The sequence below is a fragment of the Cylas formicarius genome, unplaced genomic scaffold (genome assembly GCF_029955315.1).
Source record: "Cylas formicarius isolate icCylForm1 unplaced genomic scaffold, icCylForm1.1 PGA_scaffold_5__7_contigs__length_24384050, whole genome shotgun sequence".
Classification (NCBI taxonomy): domain Eukaryota; kingdom Metazoa; phylum Arthropoda; class Insecta; order Coleoptera; family Brentidae; genus Cylas; species Cylas formicarius.
Genome location: NW_026844341.1, coordinates 19,324,834 through 19,351,122, shown reverse-complemented (window position 1 = coordinate 19,351,122; position 26,289 = coordinate 19,324,834). Strand labels below are relative to the sequence as shown.

The 26,289-nt window shown below is 34.9% G+C and overlaps 1 protein-coding gene across 2 annotated transcripts in view; it reads left to right on the top strand.

The window, feature by feature from the left end:
- LOC132702264 (FMRFamide receptor) overlaps positions 1 to 26,289 on the top strand; it is a 110,349-nt gene that overhangs the window by 71,985 nt on the left and 12,075 nt on the right. The gene's annotated exons all lie outside the window — the stretch shown is intronic.

The window sequence follows — 26,289 nt, the reverse complement described above, 5'->3', positions numbered from 1 at the left end:
CTAATAGAATTACAATTGTATATTGTCACCCTAAAAAACAGCTTCCTTCTGAATCCACGCAACGCTCTAGACTCTAGGCGGTTCTTTCACTCTTCATTGCAGAGCTATACTTCACACTGGAATAGCTTTCAGCTTGTACATTGTAGTCGATTAAACTTTGAACAATGTCCCAAGGACTAAAGCGAGACTGACCCTTGGAGGCCTGCTTATAAACGATTCTGTGATTCTGTGATTCTGTTCTCGCCAGTAATGGCACGTTCCAGAAAATGGGGGTCACTTTCAAGGCAAGGCAAGGTCAACTTCAAATTCGTTGGTCAAAATCTGGTGAAAGGTGATGGCAATTCACTGGTCAAATTGACAAAATTCGTCATTTTCAAAGAGACTTTTATCATACTTGTGTAGGGTGGGCCATTTATGTTGGGACACTACCTTATCTCAGAAACCATAGGAGATGGAGCCAAAGAGTTAAATACAAAAGTTAATTGAGGTATTACAAACCTTCAATTCATTTTAATTTGGCATATACAGGGTGTTTAATCTTTGGTGGGAGAATATCAACTTTCTTATTATAAATGAAACACCTAGTATATTATTTCATTATTCAATTCTATATAAAATCCTAGACATATTTTCTAACATTTTTAATTTTTATTGCGAAAAATGACGTTTGCAACACGTAAAATATCTGCCAATTGCTTCATTCGGAAGCACTTATGGTTTTACTTGAGTAACATTTGTTGCAGGCGAAGGACTCGAATAACGGATTTTATAAGAAATTTCGATACAAATTAACATATTAAAATTAAAAAAACTGCCAAAAAACCTTTTCTTTAAATGAAAGCTACATATTTAGCATTCAAAATTAAGACAATTTTATATCAAGTTGTATATGCCCAATATTTTTACTTTTTAAACACTTGTCTATCAAAAATAATATGCTATTGCCATATAAGTTCAGTTAGTGCAAGTTAGTTATGACGGCGTTTAGACAAAACAAGTGGTGCCACTATGATTTACCAATTATTAGTTGACCATAATTTGCCTATGCACTTATGAAGATCCAAACTTTATGAAAATGTTATTTATACATGCATTATTTATATAGAATAAGACCAATGATACGTGATAACTTCGGTGAATATTTCATTAACGAACGATGAATAAAAAATTAATAGCGTTTAAGTTCCTCGTCAGTTGAAGGTTTGTGTTTGTAAAATAAATCTTTAAGTGTACCGCATAGGAAAAAATCTCGGGGTGTTAAGTCGGGGCTTCTTGGAGGCCAGATATAACTACCATTCTCCCCAATTAATTCTCTATGGTGTGCATATAAATAGGTGCTAATTTCTTTACTTCTGTGTTAAAGAGCGCTATCCTGCTGGCAAATTAAATTTCGGCGTTCCCTTTCAGGCACTTCATTTTCAACAAACGGATGAATAATATTTAAAAGCTGTAAGTAGCGTTGGGAATTTAAATTTTGATCAAACAATACTGGACCTATTATTCTGAACCTCCAAATGGCGCACCATACGTTCTGAGATAAGGTTTTGTTCCAAGATGAACGGCCCACGTTCATTCATATTTTTGTGCAATTATTACAGCACACCGTATCTCGAAATTGTTGTCATTCGCTTTAAAAAACACAATAGGAAAAAAAAGTTCAGTTTAAAACGCTGTTCCGGGTCTTATTCGAACCTTAAAAAAAGGCAAATCTCTTTTTCTCGATATGGGCTATTGTTCAAGGTGTGAAATTCTACTAATCAAAACTGTGCTAAAGAACTCGCATTGTAAAATAATAATAATGAGCAGCGGGTCTACTATACTGACTATGAAAGCTCTTGCCGCTTAGTAGTAGAGTTGAAAGGGTTCTGTGACAATGCGCGGTGGAAGGGAGATGTTCATTGGTCACATATTTCTGAGCCCTGGCAGAGATTGACTGACCACTTGAAAAAGAGAATCACCCGATGAAAAAAATCAATCCGTTTTTAGCAGAAATAATTGTACCTCGAATGCGACTCACGTTCGCCTAAATTCCAGCTCTCACCGGAGCGCATAAATATCCTTTAATGGTTACATTTCCGTGGCACTCACCTACTAATCTCTGGGTAACGTTTTATTCACCAGCATCCGTTCCATCTCCCGAGGGATGCCACCCGAATCTCTACCCCGACGTCCTAAATCGGTCGATTTTTTTATTAAAGGGTTAAATTTTACTATTTTTTTGTCGTTTTCCGTAATCAAAATCGAGTTACTCTGTCGAAATGTCAGTTTTAATCATGGTTTCCGAAAACATGTCGCTCGAAATGAAGGCACCAATAAAAGTCAAGTAAAATTAAAATTAAAGTCGATCGCAGGGGCTCAATTTTTGAAATTGTCCTTCCCGGAATGGTTCTATTTTACTTTCGAGTAGTTGTTTGTCTTTGTCTCGTTAATGGCGGACCATTTCTATCCACACGCCTCCACGACACCACGTATGGCAGAAAATTTGAAAAAAACGAACGACAATCAGCGATGCTGAAGGTTATTTTCCATTTCCATTAACATCGCGATGTTTACTATATGTATTATCGTCATATTGTTATTTCGATATTGTATCCGCAACGGTGAATTCAGATCCTTTTCCACGAAAGTCGGAATTTTTAAGCTGCTGTATAAGCAGCTTTTCACTATTAGTCGTAATGGGCATAGCTTTCTTTTTACGTATTTTAATTTTCCTGCAATTAAGACCTCAATAATAAAAAGAAATGAATATTTAATATCGTGATCCGATTTTCTCGGATAGCTGTGTATGGAATATAATATCTGGATATTTTCAACCTAATAGCTCTTTACAGCAAACTTTATAATTACGTTTTACTCGACCTCTAATTGCTTTGATGTTACCAACCGAAGTCATTTTTGTACTTCCAGGTAATAGTTCCGCTGTATATAAACATACTCCTGGCGATATTCGCGAACACCACTCACGAGAATTTAAATTTTTTGTCTCAAAGCGCTCGATTTGAAAAGCACGTAATTAGCTTCGGAATGTGCACGTTTTGCCAGCCCTTGCTTTTACGATGAAAATTTCGAGATAAGTTTAATTTTGCGAATACGGAGAAAAATATTAAATTCACGAGAGTGGCCAAAATAAGTTATTAAGTAGAAAGCTGAAAAAAATAACATGAAATTATTTGAAAGGTATGTGTATTTTGTTTTTCATTTTTTAAATGCCACTTTATCCGAGAGAACGTTTTGCGTTGTACACAAAGTGATGTGTGACGCGAATATCAGAACTGACAAAGTCGTGTCCATGCCTTGCTATTGGGCTGTTTCCAATTCTACATTGGTCCGAATTCAGTATTGCCCCATTAGGTTAGTTGCTATTGTATAAGAAGATATTTCTTTTTTGTTTTTGTTTTTGCTGCCTTTCATCTAAGCGGGCGCGTGTCTTTTTTCGATGTAAATAATGTTTGAAACTGAAAATGAAACGAACGACAGTCATCGTTATTGCTAGCGAAACGGGGAAATTGAACAAATCGATTTCCATTAACATCGCGAACTTTACTATATGTATTATCGTCATATTATTATTTCGATATTGTATCCGCAACGGTGAATTCAGATCCTTTTCCACGAAAGTCGAAATTTTCAACAAACGAACGGATGATATCCCGGAATATAGTGTCATATATATATATATATATATATATATATATATATATATATATATATATATGACACTATATTCCGGGATATCATCCGTTCGCTCGTTGAACTCCGACTGGAATCCTGCATCCGACTGGAATCCTGCAAATCCTGCATCCGACTGGAATCCTGCAGACGTTTCGCCAAAATCTCACTTGGCATCTTCAATGCTCGCGCTCCGAAAACACTTCGAACACAGTGTTCGAAGTGTTTTCGGAGCGCGAGCATTGAAGATGCCAAGTGAGATTTTGGCGAAACGTCTGCAGGATTCCAGTCGGATGCAGGATTTGCAGGATTCCAGTCGGATGCAGGATTCCAGTCGGAGTTCAACGAGCGAACGGATGATATCCCGGAATATAGTGTCATCATATTTTTCCATCCGTGAATCAATACGTGAGAATATATATATATATATATATATATATATATATATATATATATATATATATATATATATATATATATATATATATATATATATATATATATATATATATATATATATATATACATATACATATATATATATATATATATATATATATATATATATATATATATATATATATATATATATATATATATATATATATATATATATATATATATATATATATATATATATATATATATATATATATATATATATATATATATATATATATATATATATTATTCTTTATTTTATAAACCCAACGGCTAACCAACAGGCAGATGAGGCTGCCTAATTACAGGATAGTGCATATTAAACATACAATTACACATGGTCGGGAATACAAATTGAAACTTAATTAAGCTAGTAGACAGTAATTAAAAGAATGTTACAACATTTTGTATACGTTTCTTTTAAAAAGATGTAAGTTTAAGTTCAATAAGTCAGTATCTTCGTTGTTTAGAAAAACACGGTTACATAGAAGAACATCTAATAAACGGAGAGTTTAGGAAGAAGCTAGATCTGATTCTTTCTATAGAAAAAGTTACCCTAGTGCACACTCGATAAGGATTAGCATTAAATGATAAGTGACTTGTACGAAAAGATGACTCAATGAGATTGTTGACAATTTTATAAAGAAAAATTACGTTTGAGCAATTTCTGCCGCCTTTATTTTATAAAGCTGTAAGTTATTTACATACGAAAAGTAGCGTCTGTCTCTATTACATCTAAAATTAAGGTTTCTAATAGGTTTTTTGTTGGACACTCTCTACCCGGTCGAAATAATTGCCATAGGTCGAATTCCATACGGTGGATGAGTAAACTTGTATTATTTGGCACTTTTCAAGATTTTAAAAAAATCTGTGATTTTTACCGTACATAATAAACCTATCGAGATCATTCTGGAATTCTAAAATATCCCATCTGCGAATGCGGCTGTTACTGAATGTTGAAAACAGCTTCCAAAATGTAGTATAAAAATATTGAAAATGTGACCCCTGAGGAACTCCAGACCTTACATTCGCATAAAGCGACTTTTTCCCATTCACAACCACAAACTGAGTTCTTTCGGTTAGGTACCTTTGCAACAAATCATGTAAGTTGCCGTGCTCACCGAAATTTACAAGCTTTTTTACCAGGGTAGGGTGAAGAACCTTGTCAATTTAATTATTAAGAATTAACTTAAGAATTTAACCTCTCAATTACAAATGTTAATATGTGCCGCGCATTCTTGATGACAATTTGATTGGCTGTAACTTTTTGGGTGTAGAAGATTTCAATGTGTGTGTGTGTGTGTGTGTGTGTGTGTGTGTGTGTGTGTGTGTGTGTGTGTGTGTGTGTGTGTGTGTGTGTGTGTGTGTGTGTGTGTGTGTGTGTGTGTGTGTGTGTATGCGTATGTATGTGTGAGATGTATAACGAAACATAACGAAACACTAACAATTTTCAATAGAATACGTTGTTCAGGCAGAAAAAAAGGACATTTTCACAAAATTTCCTACAGTGCAGTGTATGACAATTAAAATATTCATTGAAATTGAGCAGGGTGTTTCAAAACAAATGTGCTATTTTTTAATGAAGGGTAGTCTGTTATACAAGCGTTAGTTCAAAAGCCAACCATTAGAGAAAAATGATACTTTTATTTTTTAACTTAAAAACGGAAGTGGATAGAACAATAAAATATGACATATGACATAACTTTTGTCTTCTGCACCTTTTGTCATAAAACTTACAGCTTCCAAATAAAAAAATAAAATCTTCAGTAAAAATAATTTATTAATTAACAATTCTGAAACTAATTTCATTGAAGAGTAAACTACGTAAATATTTTATTTAAATAATGTAAATTGAATTAAACGTCGCCAATGAATTTACAGGGGCAATCAATGAGTTAAGAGACAATTAAAGTTTACGAAAAATGTATTCAACAAGATGATGGTTAAACTACAGCAAGATTTTGAACGATATATAGTTTACTCCATTTCCATTATTGCAGATATAAAAATTTCATTTGGAAGTTTTAATAAAACAAAAACCAACTATTTTTGTCCTACTTTTGACAGTATCTCGAAGACAAATCGAATAAAATTTAAATTGTATTATAAAGTTGTACTCAGAATAATAAGAAAAATAAGTTCTATTAAATGCCGATAAAAAAACATCGGTGTTTCGTGTTTTATATTACTTAAGAAAAAGCTTGCCTGCAAACCCTAGATATTTCATATTTTTTAACTAAAATATTACCTCAAGGGCCTCGCAATGCCAAACTACGAAATATCAGGATATTTACAACCTAATAGCTCTTGAACGAAAACTTTATAACTTCGTTCTGCTCAACCTCCAATTGCTTTGATGTTACCCACCGAAGTCATTTTTGTGCTTCGAGGTAATAGTTCCGCTGTATATAAACACACTCCTGGCGATATTCGCGAACACGGCCCATGAGAATTTAAAATTTTTCTTGCAAAGCGCTTGATCCGAAAAGCACGTAATTAGCACCGGAATGTGCACGTTTTGCGAGCCCTTGCTTTTAGGATTTAATATTTCGAGGTAAGTTTAATTCAGCGAATACGGACAAAAATATTAAATCCACGAGAGTGGCCAATATAAGTTATTAAGTAGAAAGCTGGAAAAAATAACCTGAAATTATTTTAAATGTATGCGTATTTTGTTTTTCATTTTTTAAGTGCCACTTTATACGAGAGTGATGGGTTTAGGGTCCAACTTTCACATCCGTACAGAAAAACCGAGAAAACATAGCATCTGACCATGCGTACCCTGAGCTCCACGCTCAAATCTGATCTCACGAAAAGTCAACTCATATTCGAGAATGTTTTTTTGGTCTGTTCTATGCGGCATCTTACTTCTTTCCTTGGATCACATTGATCATTTATGATGCTCCCCAAATATTTGTATGAAGACACTTGTTCCACCGCAGCACCATCAACATTCAGACGAACCTGAACAGGTGTCTTGGTAAATGCAATGACCTTAGTTTTTGTAGTGTTTATGAGGAGGGCAGTGTTTTCGCTATATCGCACTGCGTGATCCATTAGCCTCTGCAGGTCCTGCGCATTCTCGGCTAGCACAACGGTGTCGTCGGCATATCTGATGTTGATTATTTTCCCGTTGACCTAAATCCCACACTCGATTCCATCCAGAGCCTCTGCGAAGATTGCCTCTGAGTATAAGTTGAATAACAGCGGCGATAGCACGCAGCCTTGCCTTACAGCTCTTCTAATCATAATTGCCTCTGATGTTGTTTCTTCAATTTTCACTACTGCGTTTTGCTTCCAGTAGAGATTTGTAATTAATCGGATTTCTTCTCTATCTATTCCAGTTTTTTTGAGTACTTCTATGAGCTTTTGGTGTTTAACGCAGTCGAAAGCTTTTTCATAATCTATGAAACAAGCGACTACATTGACATTCATGTCCCTGCATCGCTGAGTTAGAACGTTCAGCGCGAATAGCGCTTCACGAGTACCTAAGCCACTGCGGAATCCAAATTGAGTTTCATCTAGTTGGTATTCGCATTTCTTGTAAATTCTGGTGCGAATTATTCGGAGGAATATTTTGAGAACATGTGACATCAGGCTTATCATGCGGTATTCATCACAGTTCGAAGCATGGGTTTTCTTGGGCAGGGTAATAAATGTTGAGCGCAACCAGTCTGTTGGGACAGTCCCTCTACGGTAGATTGTGTTAAATATTGAGGTTAGCAGTTGCAGTCCCTTTCCCTCTTGTTCGGCTATGAGTTTTATAAGTTTGGCATGAATATTGTCTGGGCGGGTTGCTTTTCCGTCTCTGTGGGTTTTTATTGCGAGTATTACCTCGCCTTTGGTGATATCAGCGCCACTTTCGTTTATATTTTCATCCGCTTCTGGTGTACTCCTTCCATCTTTAGAGTTTTGTATTATTGCAACTAAAATAATAGGGATAGCTAGGCTTTCTTGATGAGCACTTCAGCCATAACAATTAGTTTGGGTGCACCCCAATATAGGTCCCTTGATATTTTTTAACTGCAAACGCTGGTGTACACTGATGTATTTATCTTATTTGATTTTTATACCTCATATTAATCAATTAGTTTCAGCATCTGTTAAAATTCTTGGATGTGGGATACGGAACAGTAAATATTTTAGAGACCTTACTACTTTCGTTCGGTCTATATATTGAATTTGAAATATTTACCTATTCGAAACGACAAAGACTATGATTATAGCTTACTTTTATAAAGGTAAAATGAATCTTCCTTAACTACAACAAGACGAATACCGCCTGTTAATTTTTTTAATTATTTGAAGCGAGACATGTGCCTCTTTGTTACCTCAGCACAGCAAGGACTAATATGTTCACTTTATGTGACTAAATTGCCGCTTCTAGGGCGGCCTGAAGCGTTTTTTCCTAATGTGTGTTTCTTCCCAGACCGGTTTTTTTTCAATATTGTCCCATTGGGTTAGTTTCTCTTGCATACGAAGATATTTCTTTTTTGTTTTTGTTTCTCTTAGCGGGTCGGTGTCTTGATTTTTTGTGAATCAATGTTGATGTTAAATGGTTTAGTTGAATTACTTTTCGATGTAAATAATGTTTGAAATTGAAATTTACTCTTTCAATTATTAAAGAGTAAATTTCAATTCAAACTAACCAAAAGTATTAAGTATGAGAAAATGAGGACATTATATGTACGTAATCTTTTTTAAGGACGAACTATTTGAAGAAATACCTCTTACTTCTTAGGGTGCCTTATAAAATTAGTGGATGTTGGCGTTTTCCTTCTATCTTTCCTTCGATCATAAGTTTAAAGAACTGGTACTTGGAATTTCGAAATATATGACCCAGATAGGCATTATTATTGGCAACAATTCTCTTCTTTATTCTTTACTTCAACATTTGTTGTAAGGGAATTTTGAGTAGTCTTCTAAATATCCACATTTCAAACGCCTCCAATCGACTCACTATATATATATATATATATATATATATATATATATATATATATATATATATATATATATATATATATATATATATATATATATATATATATATATATATATATACAATAACTAATTTTTGTTGCAAATAATTATGAGTTAGGATCCAGTTTTGCAAATACCCTTAGCGAGTCTTACGAAACACGAACTAACTTCGTAGAACGAACAATGAACAAATCCTCCTTGGAGATTAAATCGATCGAAAAGCTGCGCTCAATATGACGGGAGACATCCGACAGATAGTTAGTTATGCCGACTAATCCGCGTTCGCGGGTTGACTTTGCCTGTTTCGGTAATTCCGTACTCGCCGCACTTAAGCTGACAACCGTCAGAATCAGCACTTTGTCCCCGCGCTAAATCCGGCTGCAGCAACTTTTCACACATTAATGGATTAGTAGTAGAGATGCGAGGGTTCCGCGACACTAAAATCGTAGCGGCGGGAAGAAGAGGTTATTTGGTTGCACACTTACGTTACGTTACATTGGGAGATTACTTTATTCGATGGTTCCTTTTCCAGTAAAGTACGCGACATGAGAGAAAGATCGCCTTGTAAATGCAAATATTATTTTAACAATACCAAATGAAAAATCGCAAAAAAACATCACTTAAATGGTTCTACAGAAAATGATTTTTTGATGTGATAAGGTTTAAGAATTTTGCTATTTTGAAGCTATAGGTGAAAATGTGACTTATCGCAAATAACTTGTTGCTACCCTAAAAGCCAAGTTGCATAAAATTTTCCATAGTCCATAGTCGCGGGGTCGGGCCACAGTGAGCCATAAGAAAGGCCCAAAAGCTGCGAGGGCCTACGAATCAATATTCCGATGTTTTCAGCATTTTTTTAGAAGAGAAGAAGGTTATTTTTTAATGTTATTTAATGAAAAAATTATTTATTGTAAATATTAAAAGGTTTGCAGAGTTATTTGTAGCATAAGTCGAGAATCTACTTGGCAAAGTTTCTGGTTCGAGTATTTTTTTGGTACAGTACAGCCAATAGTATTGATATACATGCTTTAATATTATAGATTCTTGCTTAGTTGTTGTTCATGCATATTGTTTTGTTTTCAATTTCTATTGGTCTAATGATCCAATTAATTTATGTCTGAAGGACTGATACTGTACATTACGTTTGTTTTTTATTACCTAAATTTAACCTCAATATCTGAGATAATGTATGCGCCTTGCAAAAACCGTGCAAACAATAGACCAGGTTTATGCCCTCGACACCTCCAGAAGTCGCCAAAAATCCTGTGAAAACCTTGGTTTTGGTATTCTATATATGAATGTGGAGTGCAATGCCCTCGTCTTTGACATTCTCATATGTTAATGTACCACTAATATCAATTTTGACTGGATTTTGAAAAAATGCTTATAATAAAATTATGAACAGAGTAACTTGGTGATCAGAAATTTCTTGCCGTGCACCATAACTAAAAATCGATCAATTTCCTCTTTTACAAAGACTCTGCTGTTCTGTGATTTTTATTCTATTGATTAAAAAAAACTTATTTTTCGCTGATATTATGGCACGTAGAATATGTCTGCCTGGTTTTTGATATTTTTCGGAAGATTGTAAAACGCCATGAGCCTTCTCGTATATTTCACTGGACTTTTCTAGAAAAACTGAGGACACACGGAAACGTAATTTTTGATTTTGCCTTTTTCCTCCTTTTTCCTGATTGTTGCTTGTTAAACAATTAGACATGTGGGTTCATTTTTGTTAACTTACTCACTGCTGTGATTTTTTGTTCAATATCGTGTCAAGGTGGCATACAGAGTGTCAGTTTTATATCTAAAGTCACTTTGTTGTGCAATATGGAAACCACATTTTAGAATTATAAACAAAAAATAATTAGAAAATTGAGATAGTAGATAAAATATTGCGCATTACACGTGCCTTCAGGCTGCTTACAATATCAGTGTGGTTAGTTTAATAGGGTACTGTTAATGGAGTTGATAACGCACTAGTAATATAAATGATTATTGTTGATACTGCTTATGGTTTTGTATACTTACAGTAACTGATTCTTCTAAAAATAAAATAAATAAAAATGTCATAGTGCAATCTCGAAGGGTTGCCCTTCTGAGAATTAATAACTTCGTTGACCCTTATCGAACGGTAGCGACACCGGCTTGGAAAACGTTCAAGTTCGTTGCTAAATATTGCGCCATCGTAAGTTTGACGTTTCAGAAGGGCGGGTGGAAATCCCTCCCGAAACAAAAGGGAAAAAATTGAAGGGACATAGAGCGGCTATTTTATGACCGCGGGGCGGTCGCGGGGTAGATTGGGCGGAGGCGGGCGTAAAAACAACGTAAAACACCTAACGCCGCGGATAATCGAAAATTTAGGGTCGGGTCGTAAAAACGAAAACGCACACATCAAAAAGTTTCCGGGGATTACGGCGTGAAACGACACGGCTCGTAAAAGAGATATAATTTCGTTAAGTGAAAGAAATTTTAAAAGCCAAGAGCAATTTTAACAACTGGTAGGCCGTAACAAGCAACGATTTCGCCAAATGGTCCGTCGAGAAGGGCGATATCGGGCAGAGAGCTTCAATCTAACGAGAGGCGGCAGTGGAGGCACTTTTGTAAGTGGGGTGTCCATTTTTCGTGACCTTGCTTTCGGATCGATCGCTTCATTTGACGTTTATACGTGTTACAGTATGAGAAGAATTTTTTAAGATGACAAAAGGATTTAAAAAGCATAAATTATTGCCGTACGTTTGTTTACTTCACCAAAATATTCTTCATACGATTTAGCCACAGGTTACTGTAATACTTACAAAATTTCTGGGTTCCTGCTGCGTCGGTTTTTGTTGAGTGAAACTTGCTAACGTTCCTCCAATCATCCTTCTTCACAGTTGAACTGAAATTAGCTCGCATTTTACTCTGTATTTTGTGATGGAATGCTTATATATTGTTTGAGGAGGGTAGAGCTAAATGAGGGGCAGAAACATCGTCTCGGATGACTGATTCCCATATTGGTTAGAGGTAAAGAGCTGAGTCGCGTTGTTGATTGTTTAGTTGCATATAGATTTTATATGGATTCTCGGCTTTTTCGTAGGTAGAAGAATTTTAGTTTTACAGAATAAACTTTATGTCCGGTTTCGTGATTGTGTTCGGCAATTGCTAATGAGTTTGTTTGTCTCAGTTGACGCAAATTTGTCTTTGACGGGTCCAAGATGTTGATAGATTTTTAAGGGAGTGGTAAATATGGTTTTGACGTTATATTTCTTAAGAAATTTTGATATGTCGTCAGTGATGTTTTGGATGTAAGGAAGAACAATAGTGGCAATTGTGGGAATGCTTTCGGTGTCATTGCAATTGCAAGGTTGTGGTGAAGTGTATTTTGTGATGGAACGCTTAATATCTTTAATGTGGAAATTATTAGAGAGAAGAGCGGAGTTAGGGTGTTTTAAATCTGCATACAGTGACTCGGGCTCGGATAGTTCTACGGCCCTTTAAACAAGAGAGTTGTGATGTGACAATGCACTAAGGTATCGATCATATCTAAATTTGCTTTTAAGTGTCGAAGAAAATCTACTATGGATTCTTGACCATGAGACCCAATAACAAAAATATCCTCGTCGTATAGTTTCCGTAATTTTAGTATTAGATGGAAGGTGTGAAGAGCTTTAGCTGTTCCCAACGTTTGTTCAAAAATTTGACCTTTATAAGAAAAATATCTTCGAGACAAGCATTTTTCAATTAAGGTGAGAAGGTTTGGTTCCATGTTGTCGGATTTTAATATATCTGAAATGATAATTGGCGAAACGTTAGCAACAAAAATAGACGCAGTAAGAGTCCAGAAGTTTTGTAAATAGTATTCTTCGTAGTTTCACATTTCCTTGACAGCTTTCTCAAAGTTTCTGATTGTTCTGATTTCACAAAATTCTTCTAATAATGTCCTTTCTCACTTATTGGTAGTCTGTAATTAGGTAGCTTGATACTCTGCGTTCGAGTTTTCTAATTATGTGTTATATTTTCGAGGAACCCGTTTTGAAAATAAAGACATTCGTAAATATATATAGAAATACCGATTCCTCTACAAAAGTCCTTGTTTTTATCTTTTTTTTATTAATTTCAGGGACCCTTTTTGAATAATAAAAAATCTTTATAGAAGGAACAGACAAGTTAAAGAAAATTGAAAAATGAAAGTAACTTTTTGACATTTACACCCGGGACCGCCGATCATGCGCATAGAAATTGTTGGCCACTATCTCCTCTCGGTAGATTGGAGTTCTCGGGTATCGGGCACGCCACTCTAATTCCGAATTACCCCACGTGTTCGGGGGATGAGGCCGAGAATCGGCTCGGGATTAGGAGTAAACAGAACGTACGATGGTTCGTTGGAAATTGCGTGTGTGGCTTAACGAAGATAAAACGGCCCGATGAGTAAACCGGAAGGGCATTTCGCCGATTGAAACCGCGAAGAATCGATTTCGACGCCGTTTTTCTTTGATTTGATTTAATTTGCGAGCGGCAAACATTTGACCTCATCGAGGAGCTCTCAATACGATGTCCCAGGCCTGATAATAGAAGCAACTTTTATTTTTTTGCTATATTTTTCAACATGGAATACAGGAAGACTAATACAGTTGTTGTAATGGTTTAGTTATATGGATTTTATAAAGCGCAAAGTAAAGTTTCTCGAAATATCCATTCACAGCAGTAATTTGATGTTAAATCTTTGTCCACGAAGCATATTTTCAACCATGCATCGATTGATGAATGTGCTGCCCCATTGTTATGGCGAAACAATATTTTTTTTTAAACAGAAACTCCTCTGTTTTCAAAATCTTCCGTTTTTGAAAAAATGTCAATAGTATTTTGATTAAAAAATTGTCTAATGAATGCTAATTTTTATTTAACCTAAATAGGGATAGCACTGTAGAAATATAAAAATATATTTCAGGCTCGGGACTTATCAGTTAAACCTTGTAGAAGTCAAATTCAAATAGGTTAGATTGAAAAAAACGATATTTTTCAATTGTTCAATTAGTTTTTCGATTAATTTCGATGTAACATGTATATCTGCACTTTGCACTTTCATAATTTAGATCCCTAAGTAGGTAACGGTTTCTATTGGCAGCTATTATCGTTTTCTTAAAAAAATTATTGGATACAAGTTTTGTAGGGGTTTAAAAGTAGATATTATTAACTAATATCACTATATATTACAGAGGTTAAAAATTGAAAAAATACAATAAAAAAAAAGTGCCTGCAGCAAAGGTTTCACATTGAATGTTCTCCATAAATAATGAATAATAATTAATGAATTACCCAAAGTAAATTGACTTTCCTGAGGCAATATAACAAACAAAATTAACATCACACAATTCTGAACAGTCCGGTAGTAGTATTCATTAATGTCCACAGGGATAATGAGTTTTACAAATTGTTTATATAATTACTACTTGTTTGGGGTATTGCGATTTTAATTTTAATTTATCTATCTGGCAATAAAGTAGTATAAAAATATATACACAATTTATTGAATAATTCTTCCCATAAGAAGAGCATTGAATTATAACTTCAAAGAGTTTGTTTTAAGTTTATTATTAACTAAAAATAGAAAATATTTGCTTGGTGTTTTTCTATTTAAATTTTAATCTATCTATCTGGCAATAAAGTACAATAAATGTATATAAACATTTTACTAATTAATTCTTAAGAAGAGCATTAAATAAAAATTTCAAAGAGTTTGTTTTAAGTTTATTATTAACTAAAATTATGAAATAGTGAAAAGTAAAATTATTAATGTAGAAGAATTTAAAAAGAAATGAGAGATTAAAGATTTGATTCAGTTTTTTCACAATGAATAAAAAAAAATAATGTCCAGTAAATATCGATTTTACTTGTGACGTAATCATTTGAAGTGATCTTTCTTGTATTAATCAAGGGCGTAGGTAATCGTTTTCTGTAGATAGACTATTTTTCCCAAAGTTTTTATCGTCGCATTTGTGCACGCTGCCAATGCATATTCTATAGCCTAATTTTATAACAGCATTATTTATATAACTTTAAATGACAGTGATTTAAAAAAAATGCTAAATGTAAAAAGCAAAAATGTTAATGCAAGTTACATGAATCAACTATAAAAAAAAATGTTAGAAATCCATCACAACAATATTCGCTTTTGCTTCTTGCGATATCGTACAGTCCGCCATTACAGTCGAGAAGAACATTTTTATTAAAATACGTAAAATGTTTCTATAGCGTGAGTCAAATAGTCAAACGATCTTAAGAAAGTAAACTCCAGATGAATTGTTTCCCATAAAACCGTTCTCTAATTTTTTTGCGGTTGTTGCTGAGTCGAACTTGCTGACGTTTCGCCAATCATCCTGTTGGCTTCTTCAGAGCTTGACTGAAACTGGCTCGCATCTGCTTATATATTGTTTGAGGGGGGAGGAGCTAAATGAGGTTCATAAACACCGTCTCGGATGACTGATTCCCATATTGGTGACAGGTAGAGTTTAATGGCGTTTAGTGATTTTGTTCGGCAATAGCTGATGAGTTTATTTGTCTTAGTCGTAAGGCTCTTTCGTGTTCTTTGAGCCTAGTTGAAATTTTTCGTCCATATGCATGGAATGTTGGCAACTCAAATGGAATTTTGTCTTTGACGAACCGAAGTTGTTGAGAGATTTTTGGACAAGTGGTAAATCTGGTTTTGAAGTTATATTTCTTTAGAACTTTTGATATGTGGTCAGCGATGTTTGTGAAGATTGCTGTCGGCCTCATTGCTATTGGAAGGTGGTGGTGAAGCGTATTTTTTGATGGAACGCTTAATATCTTTAATGTGGAAATTATTAGAGAGAAGAGCAGAGGTAAGGTGTTGTAATTCTGTGATTCGGGCTGAGAAAGTTTTACGACTCTGTAAACAAGAGAATTGATAACCGATGATTTTTGCGCCGGATGGGGATGTGATCATGCATTAAGGTATCGGTCTGTGTGCGTAGGTTTTCCGTAAACACAAAATTTTCTATTGATAAGAATATCTAAGAATGAAAGTTTATTATTAGTTTACAACTCAATGGCAAAACTTATGTTAGGATGCTTTTTGAGTTTAAATGTCTAAGAAAATCTACTTGGGTTTCTTGACCATGAGGCCAAATAACAAAAGTATCATTGACGTAGCGTTTCAATAATTTGGGTTGAAGGTGAAAGATGTCAAGAGTCAAATATATTCGCGATGACTGGTGATAGTGGAGAACCCATAGCTCTTCCCGATGTTTGTTCAAAAATTTGACCGTTATAAGAAATATATGTTCCTGAAAAGCATTTTTCGATTAAGGTGAGAAGGTTTCTCGGACTTTAATATATCTGAAATGATGTTGAGAGTTTCACGAGTAGGAACTTTGGTAAAGAAGGATTCTACGTCGAAACTAACTAGAATATGTATGTATGTATCTAATGTAATTGTTTTTAATTGTTCAATGAAGTGACCGGAATTAAGTACGAAACTGTCAGTTTTCCCTGTAAGGGATTTTAATAAGTTCTCGTTCTCTAATCTGCAATAACTCCCCGATGCAAAGGCATATAGCGGGCTTCTTTTTACGGTCGCCAGGAACTATACAGCTTCCCGGAAGATCCGAGAGATAAATAATCTGCCGCGTTTCGGACGGCCCGCAATAAAATTCGGCCTAGCTGTCTGACGTCACTACTCGCAAGGTCGACCAAGGACGTCGACGGTGCACTTTCCCGGCCGCAATCATGAATGGAGTGCCTGTAATTCCCGCCAGGGTGTATTTCCGCTTATCGCGATACCGTCGAGGTGAAACAAATTTCAAACCACCCCGGAGCGCTGGATATCGCGGCAATCTATTGCAGCTCCGGGCACGGTAATGGCGTAAATTTTCGGTTAAAGAAAACGAGCGCGGCGAGGCAATTGTAAAAATTCCATTTTCCAAAGTGTTATCGCTTCGAATTACCGGATACAATATATCGTTCGTGTAGATATTAAAATCGACTAGGGTTGAGACGTTGAAAATTTAGATTAAAATAAATAGAAACGTACGTTAACTTACACGGAGCAGCGTTAGCATTTAAAAAGTCGCTTCGCATATTTTTAAATGCGCTAAAATGTGTATTTCAACTCCCGCCTTTTTTACGTCACTTATAAAATGGCCGCTCTTATGTTTCAGTTCAATTTAGCCGTACACCCTGAATTTGCCACTACAAATTTTGTCAATACAAATAACAAGATTACTTTCGAAAAATCGTCGCTGGGCGGGGCATGTTCGTCGCAAATAGCGCGAATCAGCTTTTTATTTAAAAGATAAGGCGCTTGTCTTAAAGGGACTCATTATTTTTCTATCATGTTCATGCGGACGCCTATGGAACTTTCGCAAAAGCGATGTTGTATAAAGTCGAACTCTCGAACTTCAAAGTTACGGCAAACTTCGGTAAATATTAAAATTTGTACTGGTTATTCCAAATTAAAATTATATTTTTTCAAATATTTCGCGTCCCCTGCATTATAGACGAAACCTTAAACAGTTTACGATACAGTTGATATCAAATTATTACATCTTTAAAAGTTTTTCATTTGCCGCCAATAATTCACTCTCAAAAGCGGAAATTTTTAGGATCTATTAATATAATTCCAACGTTCGAAATAGAGGCTATAGCCCTGGATCTCCTTAGTACCTTGGTATCCGAATTTTTCCAATGGAGTAAATGGTTTTCAAAAAACTATTTGTTTTCTGAAACCATGCCGTATGTGGCAAAAATGACGTCATCGCATCTAGATTCAGGGCGAGAAATGTGATTTTCAGTGGGATTTTTTTAAATATCTCGAACAGCGTATGTGATAGACGAACACCGTAAATACAAAAATTAAAGCTCTTGATATAGCCTATAATACTGTTTGAAAGGATTAGCTATTTTCTGTACAAATTTTGATTTACGGTTAATAATTAATTTACTTTCTAAAAGAACAAATTTCAGTGTCTTTTAGATTTGTGTCCATAACTAAAACACGTTGTATATAATCGAAAAATAAGTACAAAAGTTATATATATATATATATATATATATATATATATATATATATATATATATATATATATATATATATATATATATATATATATATATATATATATATAGTTAGAAAAAAAATACTTCGCCTTATTTTATTGCTCCCAATTTAAAGATTCTAAATGCGGGTCCAGACTTCTACTTCTCTCCCAAGTATGAAGTCGGTAGCTGCAAATTTCGGGCACTTATGATTTTTAATATTGCACGGAATATCGCCAACACCATGTGCAATGCTTGAGAATCTTAAATGCAAAAATTTTAGCTGTCTATATGGGCTACATCGTCATGTAAAAGAAACTAACATCTAAAACACAGATTTAAAATTACTGCCAATTTTCAATAATAGGGGGACCACTCGTTCAGTTTTTTGAATTTGCGGCGCACCCTGTATATTTTTGAAAAATTGCCAAGAATAAAAGTTCATGGAGCCGTATCCTCTGCGTTTTCTGGTTAAAGAATTGTTTCGGTCTTGTAAACGGATTTTGAAAAACGGTCATTTTTGTAGATTTTTGCACACGCGATTTTTTTTTTAAATACTTCCCAACCTCCAGCCCTCCCATTTTCCACAGGTTCGGTCACAAGATAAAACTGCATATATGTGCCAAATATGAAGTCGATTGCTTTAAATTTCGGACAGTTATCGTGCTTTATAGCAATGTCCAAAAAACAGTCGAAAATCGCGACAAAAAGATGGATACTGGCATCGGCTCAGGGCCATTTATTATAAGTTTATGTGCCTCGTGGAAGGTTAAAAACGAGGCACATTTTAATTTTGTAGCTCCAACGGTTCGAAAGTTATTCAGGAAAAACCAAAAGATGAGAAGGGAGAACGGAGAACAGAGAACGACGATCCCATAGGGCCTACCGTTACCGAGATATAAAATTTTTTTACGAGCGTAGATACTTTCGAAAAATTCGATTTCATCGATTTTCGAAAGTAACAAGATTGTTTTCGAAAAATGGTCAGCGGGCGGGGCAAGTTCGTAGCGCGTAGCGCGAAGCAGGCTTTTATTTCAAAAAGAAGCCGCTTCGCGGTTGTTTACTCTGGAAAAGCACAATTTTCTGGATCTTTAAAATGTTTGTCTATAATTGAACAACCCAGTGTATAATCGAAAAAATGCTTGAAACAATGTTATAGCACTAGGACTTCCGGGTCTGCGGGTTAAAGAATTTTGCCGATCCGGTGAATGGTTATGGAGAAAACCATGTTTTTCTGGAAGCAAAAATGACCAAAAAAAAAATCATATTTTTTAATGATTGCGCCCAATTTCTACTGTTTAAAGTGGGAATGAACTTTTACTTCTCTGCTGAAGTCGATATCTGCAAATTTAGGACACTTACCACATTTCTAATATTTCACGGAATATAATAGGTGAAAACCTTAAATACAAAAGTACATGTACAGTATATATCGTCATGTAAAAGAAACAAACATCTGAAACACAGTGTTTTAGTTATAGCGAATTTTCATTATTAGGAGTACCCATTTTTCAGTTTTTTTGAATATGCGGCCCACTCTGTACATTATTTAAAATCTTGTGCGACTTTTCATTCCCTAATTTCATACTTTGTCGGTAACATATCAAAAAGGCTTTAATTTGAAAGGTTTATTTATTTCCTCACTAAATTAAATTAAAAGATTTTTAAAAAAATCGTTAATTTTTTCGACTATATTTAAAGTATGCATTTCAAATTTTTACTTCAACTTGGCTCCAATAACTGTGGCGTGCGATGGAAAACGAATACAATTTATAAATGAATTTCCGATAAAACGGAGGCCCATAAATTCAACTAAATCGATACCGTATGTCCGTGGAAACATGTAGTCGATAGTTTCGAGAAATGCGTCGATATTTCCGTATATCGCCTTTTATTCGCCTTATGCCGAGAGGGCAATAAATTTCGTAGAGAAATAATAAAAACCGTTTCATAACGTCGCTAAAATCGTGCGAATGGAAGCAAACTTTTTAACATCCCGTTTTCCACTCTGACCGATTTCTACGAAATATACCGAATTTTTCGAAAATAATCCAATGGCTGTCATGACCGGTAAAATTATGGGCCTGTGCTTAAACATGTCCACAGGTTTATTAAACTAAACATGGAGCATTGACTTGGACAACCCCCAATGGCCCTTCTATAACATAAAGCTCTTGCACTACCCTGAATCGATTTTGAAATACACTTTATAAATTAAATTTATATTTTATATCTTCAGGTCTACTTCTCAATTCGCACCCGGGCAGAATTAATTGGACAGAGAAATCGACGTTATTATTCGGCAATTTAGAATCCTTAACGACAATTTCGCGTCCCGAAGGGCTACAGATGGCCCCGGAAACGTTTTCCTTATTTCCCAAATTCAACGTCGTATTTCGTCACAGGCGAACATTTATTTGCACAAAACATTACCCAGAGAAGAAGGAAAAAGCAAAAGACGGTCTTTCGCAGCCGCCTGTGCTCGGATATTCCTTTTTTCTTGTTACATAATGATTCGTTTGTTTCGGGGTCGTTTCCGTCGTCATTTGTCAAAACTAGTCGGCCGGAGCTTGAAAAACTGCTCAAGGATCAACTCGAAAGGTTTTTGCTGTGGTCCGTATTTATTAAAATTAATAAGACACTTTTTCTATGACTGTTAATCGACCAAGCACACACGCGGCTCCCAATTCCGGCTTAATAAATTTTCTTTCACGGAAATTGCTCTTACTTTTCCCAAAAACAATTCCACAATGCCACCTCACATCAAAAATGGAGAAAAAGTATAAAGGTTATTGTTTGTAGACCTTTAAGGTAGGCACCTAACTTATACATTACCGGTTAGTGATAATATAATTAATAATGATTATTAGAGTTCGAATTTTTATGCACTGAAAATGCTTAAAATATGCGCATATTTATGCTTTTTTTCTACAATCTACCATGTACTTTGATGTCCTTTTTACTGAAATCAAGGAAAGAATAGACAAACAACTAAAAAAATACAATATTATGTTTACAGTTTTTAGACAAAAATAATAATACTTAATTAGGAGTACTTATTAATATTAGCTAATAATAAATTAATGATTTATATCTATATACTTATACCAAAGCTATATTAAAGCATTATGGTAAATACTATTTAGTTTTACAATCAGACCTATTATTATTACTGTATCAATTGACAATTAAATGCTGTTCAAAATTTTCTATGGTTAATTTTTGCCTTTTATCGCTTAATATTCTATTCTAAAGCTTTTTACAAAACTTCTGGATTCCTCCTGCGTCGGTTTTTGCTTACCCGAAATTGCTGACGTTTCGCCAATCACCCTGTTGGCTTCTTCAGAGCTTGACGGAAACTGTTTCAGTCAAGCTCTGAACAGGATGATTGGCGAAACGTCAGCAATTTCGACTAAGCAAAAACCGACGCAGGAGGAATCCCGAAGTTTTGCAAAAAGCATTACAGTAGCCCGTGGAAGTTTCTTTGGAAAAAAAAAATTCTATTGCATTTGGAGAACGTCCTTTCGACGCCGACCGAAGTAATTGGAGCGAATTTAAATGATACAAGATGGTCTGGTTCCCAATAACGTAAATCATCATCGTTAGCTAATGTTTAATAATTTTTATGTATGTATATTTAATAAAATGTTTAAAATGCTTGAAAAAGTTCAAAAGTACATATGAATACATTTGATTCAATCACAAGCACAATCAGTAATAATTTTCAAAAGAGGTTGTGTTTGTTCGATAATACAAGCGTTTCCTCAATCACTTAATATTTATCGAATTTTTGTTACTATAAATGGACTGTATCTCACATTGCGGCGACGTTGCGACCCAACGTCTACGCCGTAACGCTACAAAATTGTTACTCCTCTAGCAGAAACGCTTTGGCGTGCAACGCCCTGTTGTCACATTGACTGAAATGTCCGGCATGTTTAAGATAAACAAAATTAAAAAGCAAATAACAAGTACCAAAGTTTCATTCTAAGCGAAATATGTAATTTCTTTATATCGTTAATCTAATTATTGCATTCTAAATAGATTATATCCAAAATATTTTGTTCAAGATGTTTTTTACATAAAATCCTCACTTTAATGATTATAGGAATAAGTTCAAATTTACAAGAATTATGCGTAATTAGTTTGTCTCTCGCCTTTAGAGAAATGATTAGATTTTAAGATTTTCGGTCCTCAATAATTGACAAAATCTATTAAAGTATATCTGGACAAGTGTATAACACCGTGTGTTTATCAAATGTAATATTTACAAACTACCTGCTACTATATATACCGAAAAATGACAATAAAACGTTAAATAATTTTATCGTGAGAATTTAAGTTTAATAAATTTAATTTTCTACTTCATCAAAATTGTCATCAAAAATGTGTTTTTCTGTGTTTAAGTGTGTAGCATAATAAGAATCTAGACTATTGTTTTTAAAAGCTCTTTTATGTTTGTTAATGGGTTTCTTGAAGGATCTACCCGTCCTAAGAGGTATGTGTATAAAAGAATGAAATGCGGTCATTTTGTGTGTATAGGGGTGATTTGAGCTCTTATGTGTGACAATGTAAGACAATCACCCTTATAAACAAATCACCCAAAATGGCTGCATTTCACTCTTTTATACACAGACTTCTTAATACACCACTCTCAACAGAAAATTACAACAAAGAACTTAATATCATTAAACGGATTGCACTGAACACGGCTACAATCCGTCCATTATCGATAAAGTTAAATAAAAAACAAATCCAGAGAACAGTAAACTCTATTTAACTGAAACTTAATACAGAACACGAACATTTAAAACAATTACATACATATGAGAACCTAGCGAAAAAGTTTCAAAACATTTGTCAAAATGTGCTTTAAAAATAGCTTTCCGAACTAACAACGTAATTTTTTAAAGAACAATAAAACGAAATATCCACAATCCCAAAAATCAGGTATCTACGGGTTGAAATGCGGATCTTGTCCTAAAATTTATATTGGACAAACAGATAGATCCTTCAAGAAACGCAGTAACGAATATAAAAAAGCATTTAAAAACACACACTTAAATTCTCACAACATCAATTAAAGTTTGATTGTCATTTTTCGGTATATATAGTAGCAGGTAGTTTGTAAATCTTACATTTGATAAAGACACGGTGTTGTCGAAACAAATGTCATGTGAATATATTTAATTAAAAAAAAAACAGATCGAGTGGTGAATCTCCAGCACTTTTGTTAGAGCATCGACTTAATCGAATACTTTTAAGAAGTCGAGTAAGACCAGTATATTCTTAACCAGATTTTTAACAATTTGACCGATTTGATCGAAAAAGCTGACCCTACTTGGTCGAATTATATTATGACTGGTTGAAATAACTAGTCCTGTAAGAGGACTACGTTGAGGCTTCCCACACGCGGGTGTTTCCGACAGGGACATTTTTTACGTCTAACAATCAGCACGTGTCCGAGGTTGTAACTAATGCTCGTCGGGAAAGGTAATTTCGCGTCGCGTCACGAAAGGGAAAACACGAAATGACGACGGCGACAACAAAACGTTTTAAAATCAAAACGATTTTCTTTCGAGGGTTTTAGTCGCCTCGACGTTCGCGACTACGACGGAGCAATTTGCGATGTTTGACAACGTTAAACGCCTGCGTGAATGTAAATATTGTACTTTCCAATTAAAAGTTTCAAGAAAATCGCGGTCCCCGCCCGAGAAAATTAAATTTCCCGACGCTTAATCCTTCTCGAGCCGAGCCCGAAGCATTTTTAATTGGGGCAAATAATTACAACTTCGACGAAGATTTTTCTCCGAACGACGCAATAGTGTCGATTTATCTACGATGGAATTAAAGGGTAGTAGTGGATAGTAATATTATATAAAAAAAATATTAAAAAAAGAAAAAAATTCCTCATGAAAGTGTCTTGAAAACAAAGCAATGACAATGTAATAATAATGATAATATTAAATTGACTTTGTTGTTGTATATTGTTATATACAAATATACAATAGAGAAGAGGCGATGTCTAGCAAAAACTACTATATTATAATATCAAAGTATAATTACATTGGTAAATGAAATATGGCATAATAGATAAATGTAATAGTAAATCAAACTATTTGAAAAGTTAGCAGTTTCAACCTGATTTATATATATTGGATTTAGTTTTTTAGGTCCTCCTATATAGTAAGAATCACCAATTTTTCTCTGTAGGGCAACTTAAGCTAATCAAGGCATTCATTATCTTGACAACAATAAACAACTTTTTCGTTGGCATGGCACATACGACAAAGGAAGGTGTTCTTGTTGACATCGATAATTTTGGAAATTGACTCGAAGCATTTCACGTGAAGAACTACATCACTTGCAGAAGTAAACTTAGCACAAAATTTACACTCATTAGAAGGATCCGCGTGACATCGCGACTGTACTTTCTTTCACATACTCAAGCTCATGCAAATACTTTAGAAGATAAGTGGCTTTAGGGGAGATAATTAATGTTTATCCTTTAAAATGAAAGAACAGCCCGATTTACTTCAGGAAAAAGCCACAAGAGAAATTTATCTCTCAGCAAGTTGTGTTTGATTCGTACAGATTCATGCAGTGATTTGGACGGTAACTAAATATCGACAAAAAGCGCCATTTAAAAAACTGACCATGCAATATCGATCAGAAGAAGTTAAGATGAGAAATACTGCTAGGTGCTTCAACAGAACAGGAAATTATTCCATCCCCAATTTGTAGTTGACACTTTGGAGTTCCACCCTCCAAAGGACGTGGGTAAATAAAGAACGCTTACTTTCGCATAATATCGTCGACGATTATGCGGGGGAATAAAAAGGGACGCTTTGTCTAGGAATGCCGGCAGCGAGTGGCGCGTCTTATCGTTCGTTCGTCCGACGCTAAATTTAAAGCCGACACTCGTCTCTTTTTCTGCACGAAATAACGTTATTAAATTCCGAGGAGGTGCTCGTTCGAAACTAGACGCCATCGGGTCTTAACTTTCGGACTTTTTGTTCGCGCTTGTCCCGTTTCCTTCGGGGAATTCCGGCGTCTCAATGTGGGCGACGCCAAATCCGATACGTTCGCGCCATATGGAGCGACAAACTTCTGGGGCTTACGCGAGACAATACACCCCTGCAAGTCGAGACTTTTGACCTTTACCGACGTACAACTTTAACGGCTTTCGTCGGGTACAAGTTTCCCGACTTGCGACGGGGTTCCAAAAATTTTAAAAAGCGGATCAACGAAATTGCAAACTTTTTTGAAATTATCATCATGATTGGGTTTTGAAATTATCTCTGAGCAATATCACTATAAAAGGAATTCATCAATAGGAAAAACCTTGAAGAGATGTATATCATATACACAGGCCTCTCCAAGGGTCTTGAATCTTGAGTTAAAAGTTAGCTAGCTTAACTTTACTTCTCAAATCATAGTCCCATCTGGACCTCTGTCTTTCATTATAACAGAAACATTTATGAAAATTGTTACTCCTAATAATTACACAGCAGAATGAATGTCAGGTTGACTCTATGAGTCCAGCTAGATGAACTTGTTCCGGCTATAACTTCCTTCGATAGCCCAGTAAAGTGACAAACTCGCAATAATACGCTTCCTTTGAATCCCTTCCCTCGATCGCGAATTATTGTTGATTTGCGTGAGGAAAAACATACTGGCGTGGTTTTAAATTGAAACAGATCTCAGCTATTGAAGGTAGCTTAGAGTAATTTATAAATTTAGAGGAAGTGAAAATTATTAAGGAAATAATAGGAAAATAAAATATACAGTGTGTGGACAGACTGGGCTCTTTAGATTATTTGTATTGTCGCTGGTCTGTCTCACTTTCTAATTATTTTAGTCTTTGGCCTAACTTGAAATAATAGTTTTGTTTTATCTTTTTTCCTCCTTCTTGTTAAGATTCCTACTCCTACCGGAGGTTGGAAATCATCATCGCTATTCTAACTTTACTGACTACGGCTCTGCACAATTTTGTGGAGCTTCATTCATATCAACCATTCAGATTTTTCAACCAGGAAGTTCTCCTACGTCCTACACTTCTCTTTTCCTTGATCTTTCTTTAAATGATAAGCCTCAACAGCTTGTATCTTTCGCCCCTCATTATATGACAAAGATATCCCAATTTTCTTCTTTTTATAG